The sequence below is a fragment of the Taeniopygia guttata genome, chromosome 13 (assembly GCF_048771995.1).
Source record: "Taeniopygia guttata chromosome 13, bTaeGut7.mat, whole genome shotgun sequence".
Taxonomy (NCBI): Eukaryota; Metazoa; Chordata; class Aves; order Passeriformes; family Estrildidae; genus Taeniopygia; species Taeniopygia guttata.
The window spans coordinates 14,609,134-14,625,409 of NC_133038.1; the positions used below are offsets into that span (position 1 = coordinate 14,609,134).

Genomic DNA, 16,276 nt, shown 5'->3' on the forward strand with positions numbered 1-16,276 from the left:
TGGCAGCCATTCTTTCCTTTCTGTTTGAATTGTTTTTAGTAAAATGAAAAGGTAGCATTTCACTTGAAGAACTAAAGAAATTTATTTCACTCTTATTACTGAAATGATCTTAAGCAGAATGTTGGGAGAAAATTCATTTAACGTTCCTGTCAGCCTTGATGATGTTTGCTTCTCCTGCTGGTCCTTTCTATTTCCTTTCTCTGATTTACAGCATAATGAACTAATAGAGTCAGAACTGCATCTTACTTTAGGCAGGAGAAATAATTGGGCAAGCAAAGCTACAAACTGCCTGACACCTCTGAAAATCAATTAACTCATTAAATTAGGTCCAGAGTTTGGTATTTTGATTTGTTATAATTGAACATTTGCATGTAACATCTGTGGAAGCCTTGGGAATGAAAACATATATATAATAAATCATATTATTTGTACCCAATCTAATATTTATGAAATCTGGAAAAAGATGTTTTGTAGTTTGGCTTTTTGTTGCATTCAAGTTCAGGGGATTTGCTGTGGACTTTAAAGCAGTTACCTTCCACTTCTCACTGTTTCGCATTCAAGTGGAGCAGGAATCACAGGATTTGCCTGGGCTGGAGGATGATGAAAACACTGCTAGCTGCTGAAAGAAATTGAATACAAATTGGGAAATGAAATGCTATGAGGCATTGCAAACATTAACTATTTTGTTGTTTTCTCTTTAGAGATCACTGCATGATGTGAAACCTTCCTGACACATGAAGGCCTTTGGAAGCTGAGGTGCCTGAGGGCTGCTGGCTCAGAGCAGGGCTGGCCAAGGGACCTTCTCTGAAATCCCTTCTCCACACAGGAAGAGAAACATTTGCTCATCTGACGGTGCACCTGGAACAAATTTGCATGGTCTGTTGATATTTATTAGTGCAGGTAAGTGAGGAAGAGTTTAAAGATTTTTCATTTCAACTTCTTTGAATTATGCATTAGGGTGAGTATGCTCAGAGCCTTTTGTATATGCATTTTATTGTCCAGTTTATGTTTTCTCCTGAGATGTTCATTAGTTCAATTTCAGCTTTCAGATAAGCTCCAAAGTGGGAGTGGGTTTATTTTAGAGGAATGAAAAAGACAGAAGAATTTGCTTTATATCTTTGCTGCCCAAAATCACACTTAAAAGATCCAGCTGTGATAAATGCAGGTAATAGACTCTCTGCTCTGTTAGGCAGAGGTAAAAGATGAAAGATAAGCCTGCTGGCAACCAGAACACTATTTCAGGTGCTTCTCAAGTGTGTTACAGGCAAGTATACAAAGACATTTCATCATATCACTGATAAAGATTGTGCTGTATTGAACTGACCTGCAAACATGCAAACAGACTAAACTTGTGTGTGAATTGTGCCTATGTGTGCATCTGGATTTATGAGCAAGTGGAAGGACAGCTTTTCAAGAGCTTTGTAGTAAAGTAAGAGAAGTTCATTGCTCATTAACTGCTTTCCAGTTGTTCTTTTATTTTAGCTCTGTTTAGCATTTTTAGTGGATGGGAGTTCTAACTCAGCTGTGTCATGACAGAGTAGCAAAGAGCATTTCCAGCTTTAAGGGCTAAGGCTTTATAAAGGTAGGGGGATAAAAGGAATTTACAGCAACTGTGCTTGACTTCCTTTTCACTGTCACTGCCTTCTGGAAGCTGTTTTGTTCTGGCTGCTGATTAACTTCTTCAGTGGTTATTTGAAAGTCAGCAAACAAGGATTGTTTCTGAAGCTGAAAACAGTTATCAATAATATAGGACTGGAACATTTGAACAGCAGCTCCCATCTCCAAGAGCATTTAATCCTCCTCAATGTTTTTAACATTAGAAACATGGTGACTTTCCACAGTTTTGTCCATATTACCTTGGATGTAAATATCCTTCCTAAAATGTGTGGATGTTTTTTGACAATGTTTCTCTGTGGCAAGAGAGAAAAGTAAGATCATAAGGAAACAGGTTATAGCAGGGCAATAAATGAGTGGTTTGCCAAGAAAATATGCATAAAGTTTTAAAGCCTGAAAGTAGCACATTCTACTTTTTCCCTCCCTCAGACCCTTGTGAAGGATCCTATTCAAGATGCCACTTAGTCTGTGACTGTTGATGAAGTCTGTGCCATCATCACCAAGAATAACCAAGATGTTGGGCTAGTTTTAATTAAATATATGTGGCAGGTAATGAAGTATGGGATATTTTGGATGCTGTTTGTCAGGCAGAATTGGATAAATCTGACAACATCAACTAAGCTTTGTATAGGAATGTAAATCCTGTTGTCTGCAGGGGATTTGTGGAAAGAGGAACCCTGGTACAGAATGAACGTCTGAGTGGTGCCTTTCTCGTGAGCCCAGGAGGGATTGGTTTTTTGCAGCCTCTTGGAAGGGTCCCATCTCTGTCTTCAGTCCTGGCACCAAATTCAACTACTAGGTCTTTATTCAAAAGTATTAGTGGAACAAATAGTAACTACGTTCTCCTCTTGAAGTCAGATCTGAGATGCTAAATATGTCTGTCAGAACCTTCCTGGAAGAATGGAAATTTACAGTAAATGCATCACTGAAAGCAGAAGTATTATTCTCTATTATAGTTCTGCACAGCTCAGCAGATAAAGCAGATACTTTGTGCAAGCCTGGCAGCAGAGATAGACTCTCTCAGAGGCATTTTATTAATTTTTCAAGAGTATAAATCAAGACAATTTCATGTTGAATAAAGAATTAAATACTTTTTGCTCTCATTTCCGGACTCTCAGTAATCATTAAGGAGACAGTAAAAGGACTGCAAGGGAATTAGCTTTTTGACCCAGTATTCACCAACAGTAGATTCTGCTAACAGTGGGAATAGTCTTAATGAGAAGTTTGCAAGTGAAAGATTTATATACTTTCATTATAGGCAGATTTTGTGAGATTTTTAACTCTGTGGCCTGAATGAAAGCTTTGAGGCAATTACTAAGAAAATAGTGAGTGGATATGGTGCATGAGATATCCTGCCTTGGGAAAAAGGAGATGTGATTAACTTCCAGGTCCTGGTGCTGAGATTCTGCTGAATGGCACATGGTCTTGCACTCCCATGCATTTCACAGGATCCCTTCTCCTCCTCTGAGGTCAGTGGAGAGGAGATAAGCAGCAGCCTTTCAGAGTTGAGACAGGAGGCAATGTAGGTTATCATATATATTCAACATATTCTAACTTCTCTTCATAGTTCCTCAATTCCAGACTACTGGGTCTTCAGAGCACACATTTGCTGTACAATACTTGTATTTGTCACCCTGCTGTAGGTGCCAGCAGGAAATAATCTGTTTAGCTTGATCCCTGATCTGTCTTTGTGTGGGAAGAGTAGGCAAGGGAAGGTAAAAAGGGGATAATATTCTGCTGCTGTTCTGCAGCATGCCTCTGGCAGAGACCTAATCCCAAGGGTCAAAAGCTGAGAACATCAAGCAACTTTAAGCTAACAAAATAAATGCTTGGCAGTCCTCCTCAGGAGGCGATGCCTCAAGATTTAACACATGGATGTGCCTCCTCTGCATAATCTTGTCCCATCCACCAATGAGTGAAAATGTCCAATTTGGAAAAAAATTCTCTGTTCCGCTTCAGCAGGGGCTTCTCCTTGTCCTGGCTAGCGGGAAGAATAACAGTGTTTATTTGCTTGAGCAGGTGCCCATGCCCCAGATGCTCAGGGTTACCTCAGGATTGATCATGGTTCCTATGGGACTACTTCTGTGAGAATTATGGTAATGCCAGACCTGTGCCGCTTAAATTGATCTTCAATAAGTGATTTTTTTTAATGTATTACAATAATACCAGTCTGCAAAGGTAAAATATATTCTGTTGAAGAATCTTCAGTCCACTTCACTGAAATTCCAACTGTCTCCATTTTACAAGACCTGTTTTATATCAATGGGGTTTTTTTATCAGGATACTCTGTTAACATTGCCAACATGGGCTCAATAAGGTAATAGGAAATATATTTCATTCAAATGAAAAAAGCTATGAAATCCAAAGGTAAGCTTTATAAAGGCCATATTGCCACTGAGTCCTGGGAAGATGGCTGCATCTCTTTGACCTGATGAGAAATGAGAAATGTAGGAGTTTCTCCTGAGACTTAGCACAGTGCATTGGCCTTCCTGAATTTGAAGGATACTCTTAAGATAACCTGCAGGAAATGGCAGGAACTGAATCAAGGATTTGACCAAATCACTTTGACCAACATTCCTCTTTCATGTTAGAGCAAAACAATATTGCAGCCTGACTTATAATAAATTGCTGCTTAATAAAGCCAGAAGTAAGTCATCTCTTTTCAGCTAATTCCTGTTCAGCTTCCCCAGCTATAAACCCTTATTAAAGAAGCTTTAGCAGCTGTACTGTTCTCTGAGGCATGAAAAATCTTGATTAAAGCCACTATACTGGAGTCAATGAAGCTTAAACCTTGATATACTGGGACACAAGGAGGGCCCAAGCCAGCTTTATGTTCCCCAGTGTCCTGCTGGCCAATCCACAGATGACTGCTTGTTTTTGAGTCTGCAAAGCAGCTTGCCAGACCTCCTGCCTGTCAGATAAGCATCGTGTTATCTGTGCCTATCTGCAAGGTTAAGAGCAGCCAGCAGAAAGCAGCGGTCACCAAAGAAAAGATATTTAAGCAACTTGGGGGCTGAGCTTCTGGCATTCCTGCTTTTGAAAAAGAGGAGTTTTTGGGGGGAAAGATCGTGGATTTTACACTTCAGGAATTGGGTTTGAGGAGTACAATTAAACTGGTAGTGCAGTTTTTTTAATAGCTCTAAGGAAAGCTGTGCCTCACAGTGCTATTTAAATCACCATGCGACTGTAACTTCATTAACAGGGTTAATGCGAGGTGATTAGTGATTGATACAAGTCAGCTGTGCTGATAAGTTAGTTTCTGCTCTGAATAATATCATGTGACTGCAAGGAATGAAATCTAGCACAGAATTGGAATGCTGGCTACAGATACAATGGTACTGCAGTCACAGGATTAACGCCGAATCAATGAGTTTTGATTACTGTGTTTTTAATATTAATATTTTTTCAGTTTCTTCTGGCTATGATGTAAATGACTTTGAATTAGATCTGAAAAGCATGGAAACAGCTTTAAGTAGAAATTGATTTTTGGTTTTTTTCAGTTTTGGTTTTCAGTCCTTGCAACAAATGAAATATATTTTATTAGTTTTACATTTGTTTTCATTTTGTATTTGCCCCAGAGAGTATTATAAAATATACTCCCCCAGGTAATGAACTACTGAAATATTCTGATGAGAAGTATATAAAAGACATTTTGATTTCTTAGTTGGTAAATGAAAAAAAATTCTTGTAAAAATTAAAAAGCTCCAGAAACATCAAGATTATACTGTGAAAGATTTAGTCTGTAAACTAGGTCTGGAACCTCCAACTCATCTGTTGCTATTGCAAAATATCTGAGCAAGAAAATAAGGGATAGTAGCTGGAGCAAGGCCACCTGAACTAAACATTGATTGGGAGATTGCAGTTATAGAATCAAGAATCATGTAAAAACATTTTTTATGATTAATGAGGATTGGTTAACGAGTAACTGGCAAAGAACAGATCGCACCTCTCTAGCTGGTTATTTAGGTGTCATTTGCTGTAGTGATATCACAGAGCTATTGTGTTCTATTTGGATAACCTTGTCTGATACACTAAAAATCACTGTTTTTACAAGATTGTTTCTTTTTGAGTTAGAAAGGCTGAGTCATTGCTCTTAACCCATCTGTACACGGGCAGCCTCTGAAGTCCATGCCAGCATGTTTGGGGAAAGGCTCAGGAAAAGTGAGAATGTATAGTTCTGAGGGTGCAAATGGCAGAAATTCAGGCCTGTGCACAAACAAAAATTCTGATCTATGTTCTAACTGCAAACTGAGAGAAGTTTCAATTTTTTTGGGGGGGGGTTATGGTATAGAATGCTCAAGGCATTATTACTTTTAAATGTCACTCAGAAGTTGGGTGTTACTGCTGAGCAACATCGAAGAGTGATATTACAGAAGTAAAGACTGAGGATAAATTCTGTTGCCTAGAATGGATTTATTTGTTCGCTGTGTGTAAAATTTATCTTCTTTGCTCACAGGCTCGCAAACATGTGTCATGGTAGGTCATTAAATACATCACAGATCATCTCATTTTCCTTTTTCCATTTCATATTCTTTCTTTGTAGTCTGCTGTTTCTTTTCTGTCAACAATTTGTATCTATTTAGTTGAGAAAAACCTAAGGTTATTGCTTTAAAAAATGTTATTCTTAATCCTTTTCCACTAGTATAGTTGAACTTTTTAGCTAACAATGTAGGCAAATAATAACAGATTTTTGGTGATCTGATTTGAAGGAATTTCTTTAGTACAGTAAACCATGTACAGCTTGGTTTCTGTGGGAAATGAGGCAAAATAAGTTTAAAAATTGTTAAGGAATTGGTTTCTAGCTATTCTAACTATTTTCTTGTGCTAGAGACCACAGGAACAAAAAGAAAGAGAACCAGTATTGTGTCAATATCAATCTGGGATATTTTCTTTGCAGTCACACAAATCATAAAATATTCATGTCAAAAGGAGGAAATAAAATAATTCTTATTCTAAGGACTTCAACTGTTACTATCTTTCATATTATAAATACAGTTCACAATAAACTTACACCTTTAGGGTGAACCTGCAGGACAGAGGAAATCTAAAAGATAACTTGAAGATAACGAACTTGGAGATTGCACACAAATTCAGGGAAGCACCAAGTCAGATTAGTCTAGATCTTACTAGGAAGCACCAGTTTCATGCTGAAAAAAGCAGTGTCTGCTGGAGAGATATAGGCCAAGCACATCATTAACAAGCACTGCATTTTCCATCTGTCAGGAACTCTACTGCCAAGGTGACTAAACTGAGGAACTGAAATTTGTACCTGGTGCAGTTACTGTAGGAACTGCAATGCTCCCGCTAGCACTGCTCTGTCCTGTGCTGTTCTAGGACAGCCCACTGCCCTTTTGCATCCCAGGGTATTCTCTGCTGGTGTACTCAAGCGGGCAAAGACAAATTGTGAATAAGTGTGAATAAAAATGCTCCCAAGTAGGCCAGAGTAAAACTAATTTACCTGTTATAATTGTAATTTGCATTGAATTAATCCCAGACACTAATGGAGATGTGCAATTAAATGAGTTCTCCTAGGACTGATTTAAGGGGGCAATTTGAAAGCAAGGTGTAGAGGGGCAAAAAAAGAAGCTATATCTAATTTGAGACTCTAAAATATTCTGTATTATAGAGACTTTGGTGGTACTTTGTTGTATGTGCAAACCCCCCATCAAGGACTGCCTTTCCCCTCTTTTCTTATGCTCAACTGTTAACAATAATTGTCCATAATTCTGCAGCACAATTGATTTGGTCACTAGGCAGGTACATCCTTCTGTGTAAGCCAGAGTGTAAATAATAGAAATAAGAGGATGATTACAGTCATCATCCATGTCTCCACTGCATTTAATCGACCTCAGGGATTTTTTCCATTGCAGGAGATAAAGTAACTATATGTGAATAGTGGGTTATTTGATCAGTGAAGTGTTTTTTAAATAGCCTGTACTTGATTACACCCTCAGCCTTGGATTGTGCCTCCACAGGTGCATGAACTGCATTTCTCTGATTTACTCTTCATGCTTGGAAACCTGGTCAAAGCCTTGAATGTGGGGATATGACAGGACAAGTGTTGTGATTATCATCTGCAATAGTGCAGCTTTGCTGTAGAGGATAGATGATTTATTAACACAGGATTAAGACCCCTTACCTCACTGAAACAGTGCCATGCTCCCTTCCAGAGACATCCCCACACGTAGAGTGCCATGTGCTGCATGGCACAAATTAGTAGTGCAATGAAACTAAATTTCTGGACATTTCAGGTCCAGTATTGAGCTGTAAGCATTTCTCTCAGAGCAGTGTGTGCAGGATAGTTTGTACTCAAGAGAGAAAGTTGTCTCAAGAGAACCATTAGTAACAAAACCCATAAACTAGGGGTGAGGAGAAGGCCTGTTTGAGGGCTAATTCTGTCTCTGGTAGACTCTGCTTTGATCCCCCTCTCATATTACCCTACAACAAGATGAAAAGTCAATGTGCTAGAGCCTATGAAGGGCATCTGTGGCACGAGGAACTCCCTGGTGCCTTACAGGCACTCAGCACACACTGTGAGTGCTGCAGGCAGCTGTAAATGACAGGAACCAGTCATGTTAAGCTGATGTTGCCCTTTCTCTGTTCTGGGAAAATGAGCAGCTGCACCAGGATTGCATTCTTATTTCTCAAAAGCATCCAAGCACTGGGCATGCAGTGTTAATGCTTCTTGCCACAACTGGAATTCTGAATCAGGAGCCACATGGATGTTTTCAGATCTTAATTGACTCCACAGCAGGCATCCAGGCTTAGAGCAGAAATCCAGCACTGCAAAGAAACCAAATGCTTTAGGGGATCCTACATTATGTACAGGGTTAACAGGGAAGCAGGAGGCCTTATTTATGTGGAGTACAGGAATTGCCAAAGCTGAAGAAATACTGTTTTCTTTCAATGATTAATATGCTCAGAAGAAGTGTAGCATTTGCTGCCAGCTTTCATTAACAAATCAATGGAAAACAAACCTGTGTGGTAGGGAGTGTGTCTGGGAACAGCTTAAACAGGACTGAGCTGCTTTAGATTTCAGCTGTTTTCTTTAGCACAACAGTGTAGAGCACTTTCTTGTTTATAGGATAAACACAGGGGATTGAAGTGATCTGTGTAGCACACAGGAGAGGTTGCCAACCCATAACATTCTGCAGAATGCAAAAATTCCATAGCTGCTCCCTTGGGAGTCATAGGCTACAATCTTCTTGCATGTTGGTTTCAGTGTAAATAGCAGTTAAATCATCAGGACAGACAAACTGCCAGGAAAACTTTGAATAAAGTATTAGTTCATTTTCCTTCTTTCATAACACAGGTTCAGCAGACTCAGAGCTCAGCCAGCTATTGGTTCAGTGGCAATTCACACCAAATTAATATAAGTAAAGCATAAAATTAAGGCTGTAAATGTGTGCTTTTTTAGCTCATTCCCAACAAAGACAACTGAAATACAATAGATAACTTTATTTTTAACCTTATTTTCACTTGGAGTGATCACAGAAAGAGATCTCAGTCTGGACATGAATTTAATCTGTGACAAGAACTTCACTGAATCAGCCTCAGGATGTGCAGTGATTAGAGTATTGCTTTCAGCATTTCCAGTTGCTCAAGGCTCTTTTTTTTTTTTTTTATGTAGAAGTTAGATTATTTTTTAAAAATGAGCAGAGACTATTCTAGGCATTAATGGGGCTGTTCTTCAGACACATTGAAGCCTCAGAGCCATCTGTTTGAATATTTGCAAAATTATTCATTCACAGAGAAAATACCTCACAGAGTGGCAAAAATATTTCGGGAGTAAAAACAATAGATATAAACCCATCAAAATATTCTGGAGTAAAACCCAATAGATACAAAACCTGAGGGAGGTAAGGCAGCCATCCCTGAAGTTACAGATTTAGGACAAGGATGGCTTTAGGAATCTAAGGTGTTTATTCTAAAGCCAAGTACTCTAATCTGAATGACAGTACTGAGAAATATGCTGCACCTTCAACTGTATCTGTGAGCTGTGCTGAAACCAGGGAAACCTTCCCTATAAATGTTAGATAGGAGACCAGTCCATGTGCCCTGCTGTTCCCATAAAATCAGCCTCTCCCAATTGTCTTCTCTGCAAAGTACAAAATCCCTCCAAACAGAAGAGAATAAGATAGATTCCAACATCTTAGAATAAAACAAACCTAGAATTCACAAAGGCTAAGCTAACATGCATCAAGAAATGTTTCTATATACCAAATAGATGGAATTAGATTTACAGTTTTCCTGCACAGGATTTTGGTGTTTAATACAGACTTGGTGCTCATGTAGCTGACATGGTCATGCCTTGAAGAGAACTTTGTATTTCAGCGAACAGAACCTCGTCTTTAGTCACAACATATTGTAACTATCTTCACCATGCAAATGTGGTTATTTGCTAATGATCATACATCCCTCTGTATGTAATTGCATGACACTTTTCAGCCTTGTGTTCCCTCTGTAGTGATTATGTTCTCTCTGTCTTGTGTGAGTCATCAGACTCCTCAGGTATATCCAGGGTGCTGTGCAGATTGATGCACTCAGCAGGTGTGGCAAAGGACAGGGCAGTTCAAGTAAAAGGAAATTGAAATGTATTTTCAAAGAGAATGTACAAATAGCTTAGTGTTTGATTTCCAGGGTGGTGATTAATTGCAAACTGTGAGATAAGAACATACGGGACAAATAACAGTGATAGCCGTTTGATGTATCGTGAAGTAGATTCACCTCTGGTTTGAGCTTGCTTTTGGTGGTATGAACTAGAAAGCAGAGCCTGGCAGGCAAAAGGCTGATTTGCCTCTCTTTGGTGTATTCTGGAGGCTGGAAAGCTGCACTCAGAGGACACTGATTTCATGGGCTGGGATTTTCTGGCAGGCTGTGAGAAGTCCTGTCAGATAACATGGTGAAAATTAAAATACAGCCTGCCCACACAATCTCACAGCTCTTGCCCATGATGCCTTAAGTTTTAGCTTTCATATTTTCCAGATTCTCTACTGCATTAATATATAATTCTGAACTTTATATGAAGTGTTAGCAAGTTCTCCTCACAGTTCAGTCACGCAACACATTCCTTTTCCAGCCTAAGAACCAAGGACACCATTGCAGCTTCAGGCCCAAAAAGTGGAAGCAACAGCAAATTGAGGAGAACAATCAGGGAGGATGGGTCTTCATAACCTGGAGCTGTAATTGGACAATTAAATCCAATATTTAAATGGACTAAAACTTACAAAAGTGTGAAAACTCATGACCTGTCATCCATCTTGGGTCCATCTTGGTTGTAGCCTCAGCCAGGCTCTTGCACTGCCCAAAGTGTATCCTTTGAAGGCCTTTTTAATAAATACCTACTTCATTCCTTTAACACTGTCCAGCCTCTGTTCTAGGTAGCCTCTCAAGGCATCACCCATGCTCAAGCTGATCCTACTCATTTATTTGTACTTGCCCATGCTAGAAAGCTCATCTTGGCCTCCATATGCATTCTGAGTTCAGAGAAGATGGAGTGACTGTATTTAAGCCCTGAACTCAGATACCAGCAGTGTGATCTGCAGAGTCTGGACGTGCAGTGTGGCATCAGAATGTGTCCAGCTTCTACTTGAGCTAGGTGAAGGAGCAAAAGAAATTTGGAGCTTTTACCTCTTTCCCTTGTATTTATAAAATCATTGTATGCTTTGGTACAATTTGCAGTTCCAGCTAAAAGCTGTAAAAGTTGCTGTGTTCCAGATCATAAATTGGGGTGAGATGGCAGCGCTGTGTGATGAGGCTTGCACAATACCCATGCAGCTTATATCTGACTTAAGGCTTTGCTATTAATTCCTCCCTTTCATGAACACAAAATTAACTTCCTGTTATTTTTACTTCTCTGAAGAGCACATCCTCTTGGATGACACAAGCAGGAATCATTTTCTAGACAGAATAAAATTCCTCGAGGTTTAAGTCAGTGAAGTAAGATCATCTCTGACATGGTTGTGCATTTCCCCATTACCCAGTGCCTCACACCACTGGAAAATGAAATTAGTCCTGGCCTGAATGTTCCTGCTGTTATCTAACTCCTGCTGTACTTCATGTCAATTATTAACATCAGTGATGATAGAAATCTTAACACATGTTAAGAAACAGGACTCCTACAGAATTTTTGTTAATCTGTATTATTTTGCCCTATGATCTTTCTTTCAGAGCCTACTGAAAGAAAGCGCCTACTTTTCAGAGCCTACTTTTCTCCATCTCCTTTTCCAATGTGCTCTCCCAGTTTGAGTGTTTTGGAGTGTTTTTTAACATGTTCCTTTCAGTATTTGAAGGACAGGGTGCAAAAACCATTTATTATCTCTTTCACACTCCAGCCTGAGATCTTTTTCATCATATAGAAGCCTTCTGTTTGATTTAATTTTATCTAATAATATTACCAAGAAGACTTAACAGAAGTCAGTCAGTAGGCACCACTAAACTACTTAGCTGAGCTCTCTGATCAGAATATAGATAGATAGATTAGATAGATAGATAGATAGATAGATAGATAGATAGATAGATAGATAGATAGATAGATAGATAGATAGAAAGAAAGAAAGGAAGTCTTGTCTTCCTTAAATGTAGAAAACTTTTTTTGCTGTTGCTGCTGGCTTACTTACTTAATGTTTTTCAGTGAAGAACCTTTGATTTCTTTTTTTTTAAGGTAATAAATAATGCAGTGTAAAACCTGCTAACTGCCAGGAAAGGGAAGAGTCTAATCATGTAGAACTTGGGGCTGGGAGCAAGAGGGGGCAGATGGATGTAGAGTCCAGGCCCTTGGATCAAAGCATGAAAACAAGGGGCTGGTTTGGCTTTGCTCCACTTCCAGTGCAAGTTTGGAGCAGCACATACTGGGGAGAAGGAGCTTTGTGTCCTGCAGCTGGGAAGACTGAGCATGTCTCCAGTCAGGAAACAGTAACCTCACCACACCTCGTGTGTTGGGGATGGAGGGAAAGATGACTGAGCTGTATCTTTCTGCCATTTCTTTGCAGAGGATACAGTTTTAAGCTTTGTCACCTGGCAAAACAAAAAGGGGCAAAACAAAAACATGGTTACACGCTGAATCTGACTCAGGAGGAGTTTGGGGAGTGAGAGAAGTGTAGGACTAAGCTCGCAGTGTGCAGCTCCTCAACAGGATAAATGATGACAGTGCCTGACACTGAGTAATGCCACCCTCATGGTTTTTCACTACCATAGTCTAACTGCACATAGGCAAATGGCACAACATTTACATCCCTTGTGTGTCTGAATAATGCTGTGTACATGGGGCAATGAAACACAAAGATCAGCTAAAAAAAGAACCTTTTCCAGCTGGAATTTCCCCACCTGCATGGAGTCATATCAGAAGAGCTGTTCTGATGTTGCAGGTCTGAGTTAGGGATCTATTCTGAAGAGTCACAATCTGTCACTTTTTCTCTTTTCATTTCTCAACTAGATAAAAAAGCTGTGAGAACTAATCCACAGATGGATTAGTGTGCTCATGGGAGTGTGCTCATCCTTCCTTGCAAGAAAACTGATCTCTGAATCAGAATCTTAGAGTCAGCTAAATGTCAACAATGTTGTAGGTTGCATCTGCACAGTCCATACATTACAAGAAGCAGGAGTATTAAACAATACCAGAATGAATCAGGCATGTAGAAGAGCTACCTATAAATTCCTGGAACTTACATAATTGCAGAGCCCACTTGTGTAGGTCAGTCATGAAAATATTGTTCCTTTTTTAAGTCAGGTGTCTTTTATCTTTTTTCAGCTCTAAGGTGATTCATTCTGAAAGTTTTTCAGTATTCACTTTATTTCTCATCAAATCACTCATTACATGTGTAGAAACCTTATAAAATTAAGAGTATCTAATTGAATTACTATTTGAAATGCAGAAGTCTTACAACAGGTTCCCCCAATGAACTTTAGGAGAGCAGGACAAATTCCTACTTAGAGAAGAAGCAGTGCTAGATTCTGAGAGATGAAATGAGCCTGCAAACAGTCTGGTGAACAAGGAACAGGGGAAAGGAACTTCCTATTGCATTTTCCTTTTTGTTAACTGTGTTAGCTGCTGAACTGCACCACATGCATGAGATAGAACGTCTTTCACCTTGAGTCCTTGCTCAAATTCTGTGTTTTCTTGAGCTCTCTGTTTGTCAAGATAGCTGGAATTGGTATCCAGCCTCACCGAGCTCCTAGGCCAAGGACTGGATGAAATGTTCTCTGTTTAGGATGCTGTGCAATGCCAGAAACTGCAGATGTTGTGTTGTTTCACAGGGTGTTATTTCATGTTCTCGGGGAGAGAGGAAATTGATTGCTAGATGTGAGCACAAGACCAAAGAGTGTGGAGTCAGCTCCTCTTCCCCTGTAGCACTGCTTATCTCCCCCAGATCACAAACAGGTTGTGTGTAGCAGGATTCAGGCTGGCAGGGCAGCAAACACAGCTCACCCCGGGATGCACAAAGGAGCAGGGCACTGCTCTCTGCGTGGCTTTAGCACTTGCCCAGCTCCTACCGAGCCAGCACTGCAGGGGTTTGATGCCATTTCTATGTCCCCCATCAGGGGTGGCTTGGTCAGTCCATAGATAATTCCCTGCAAGGTCAAAGCACACCATGCTGAGCACAAATAACCTGGGAAGATTTGATACATTTGGGATGGATATCATGTAGAAGATCCTGATCATATGGAAAATGTTTCAGATTATTCCATTGTGCAATCACTGGGCACTTTACTGATGACAGGAGTAATCCATTGCATTTCAGGTCAAATTCTTTCTCAGAAACAAACCCAAAAATAACAACAAAAAACCACTGCAGAAAATCAGGAAGAAAAGAATTTTTATTTTGCAATGTACTACCTTTGGGTGGTAGAAGCATGTTAAGTAGCTGTAGTTGTAGAAGCGCTGTTAGAAATTTTCTCCTTAGTACAGAGGATTTATGATTAAATTAATCGCACCAACTAAGAATTTTTCTGGAATGAGAGAAGTTTTGTTTTGGAAAATTTAATTGGGTAAAGAACTTCTTGTAATAAATGATTTGCTATGGGTTATGCAGTGATATACCAGTATCAAAGCACTCAGCTGACCTTGGACATTGCTGAGGGGATTACAGCAGAGGCACTACTTCAGTGAGCTGAAAAGTATCCAGTTAAGATATATGGTATTATGTTTCCATATAGTTTTATAGCTGTGGTACCAGTATGGTGGATATTATCACCACTCTAAAATGAGGTATGGGAGATACAATCTTGTTAGTCTTGGCCTGCTGCACAGTGATGGCAGAAGCTGAGCCTGTACCTGCAGCTAACTCCCAAGCTTGTTCCTTCTCCAAGTCTTCCAAGTACATGCTACCATTGCCATCCCTAAGTCATCAGCGCTCGAAAAAGCACATGTGGTGACATGATGAATTTCCAGTAGAAGTACTTGAAAAATACTTGAAGAAATGTTAAGGACAGTGACAGGGATTGTTCACCTGGAATGCAGTTATTATCTCTGCTCAGACAAGACTTACATGGCAGTAAGAATTTTTACTAAAATGGTTAAGGAATTGGAAGATTTTTTTCATAGTATGAAAGACAGAAGCACATTTAATTAAACAAAACAGAAGCAGTGTAAGGGCTAATTGATAATGTTGACTCAAGAATCAGAACATATAAATTTGTGAAGACTAGATCTGCACTGGAATTTTTATATAAAGAGAGAGGGGAAAAAAAGTCTTCTGTGATGAAACAATACTTTTATGGAAGGACAAAATGATGCAGTGCCATGAAAGCCAACCATACTACAAGGGATCACCTTGTAGTCAGTGTTCCTTTAATCCTTAATTTCTCTGTACCTTGGAAAGCATGAACAGAGTTACTACCACTTGCAGGCACAACTTTCACTATCACAGCTCTTGGCTGCTCCTTGCCCTACACACAATGCCACCACAGTTTTGAACAGACTGCTCATAGTTGGTATTGGTTAAACAAGAGCTGGCATGGAAACTGCTGTGCTGCATCAGCTGCTTCTGTAATCCCTGTGATGCTACATGAACAGCTGCAATGGACATGTGATACCGTAGACAGGCCCTGCCATAGACTTACCTTCTTTTTTGCCTATTTTTAAAATATTTAATTTTTACAGCAACATTAATTCCATGCTATCATTAGAGCCTTCTCTTATGCCAAGGCATTATTCCCTTTGTAAGGTGAATTTTCAAATACCATGCTGCCCTCTTGAGGGTACATAACATGCTTGGGGGGTTTTATGCAGTTACTGGAAAGAAAATAACTTTTTAATAAAAATTTGTTTCTTATGGAAGTAAACAGCTTAGACATGAGCATTTCAAAGCCATCTTTGTGTTTCAGATGTTCCAAAAGGAATTGACCATGCAAGTCCTTGCAAATGACTTAATTACTCAATTCTAACTCCATGAAAGATCTAGAGGATTATGTGCAGAAGAGCCAATGGCTATGAGTAGAAATAGGGTTGCTTTCTTACAAACATCGGTCTGTCTAGTTTTGAACAGAGATTTAATTTGCAGAATGGGAAGAATCCTGTTTCCAGTGCCCATGTCAGTGCTCTGGTATTGACCAGCTGTCTTGCACAACACAGTCATGGTCCTTCTGCTCCAGAGTGGTGAGTACACAGTGACTGACCCAACCTGTACTGCAGAGCCTCATGATTTCTCCCATCTGCAGTGTC

The 16,276-nt window shown here is 39.6% G+C and overlaps 1 long non-coding RNA gene across 1 annotated transcript in view; it reads left to right on the forward strand.

Moving 5' to 3' along the window:
- LOC115497099 (uncharacterized) overlaps positions 1–16,276 on the forward strand; it is a 64,392-nt gene that overhangs the window by 23,112 nt on the left and 25,004 nt on the right. The window contains exon 3 of the long non-coding RNA XR_012058116.1: positions 702–900. This is a non-coding gene — a long non-coding RNA (uncharacterized lncRNA). The remainder of the gene's footprint in view (positions 1–701; positions 901–16,276) is intronic.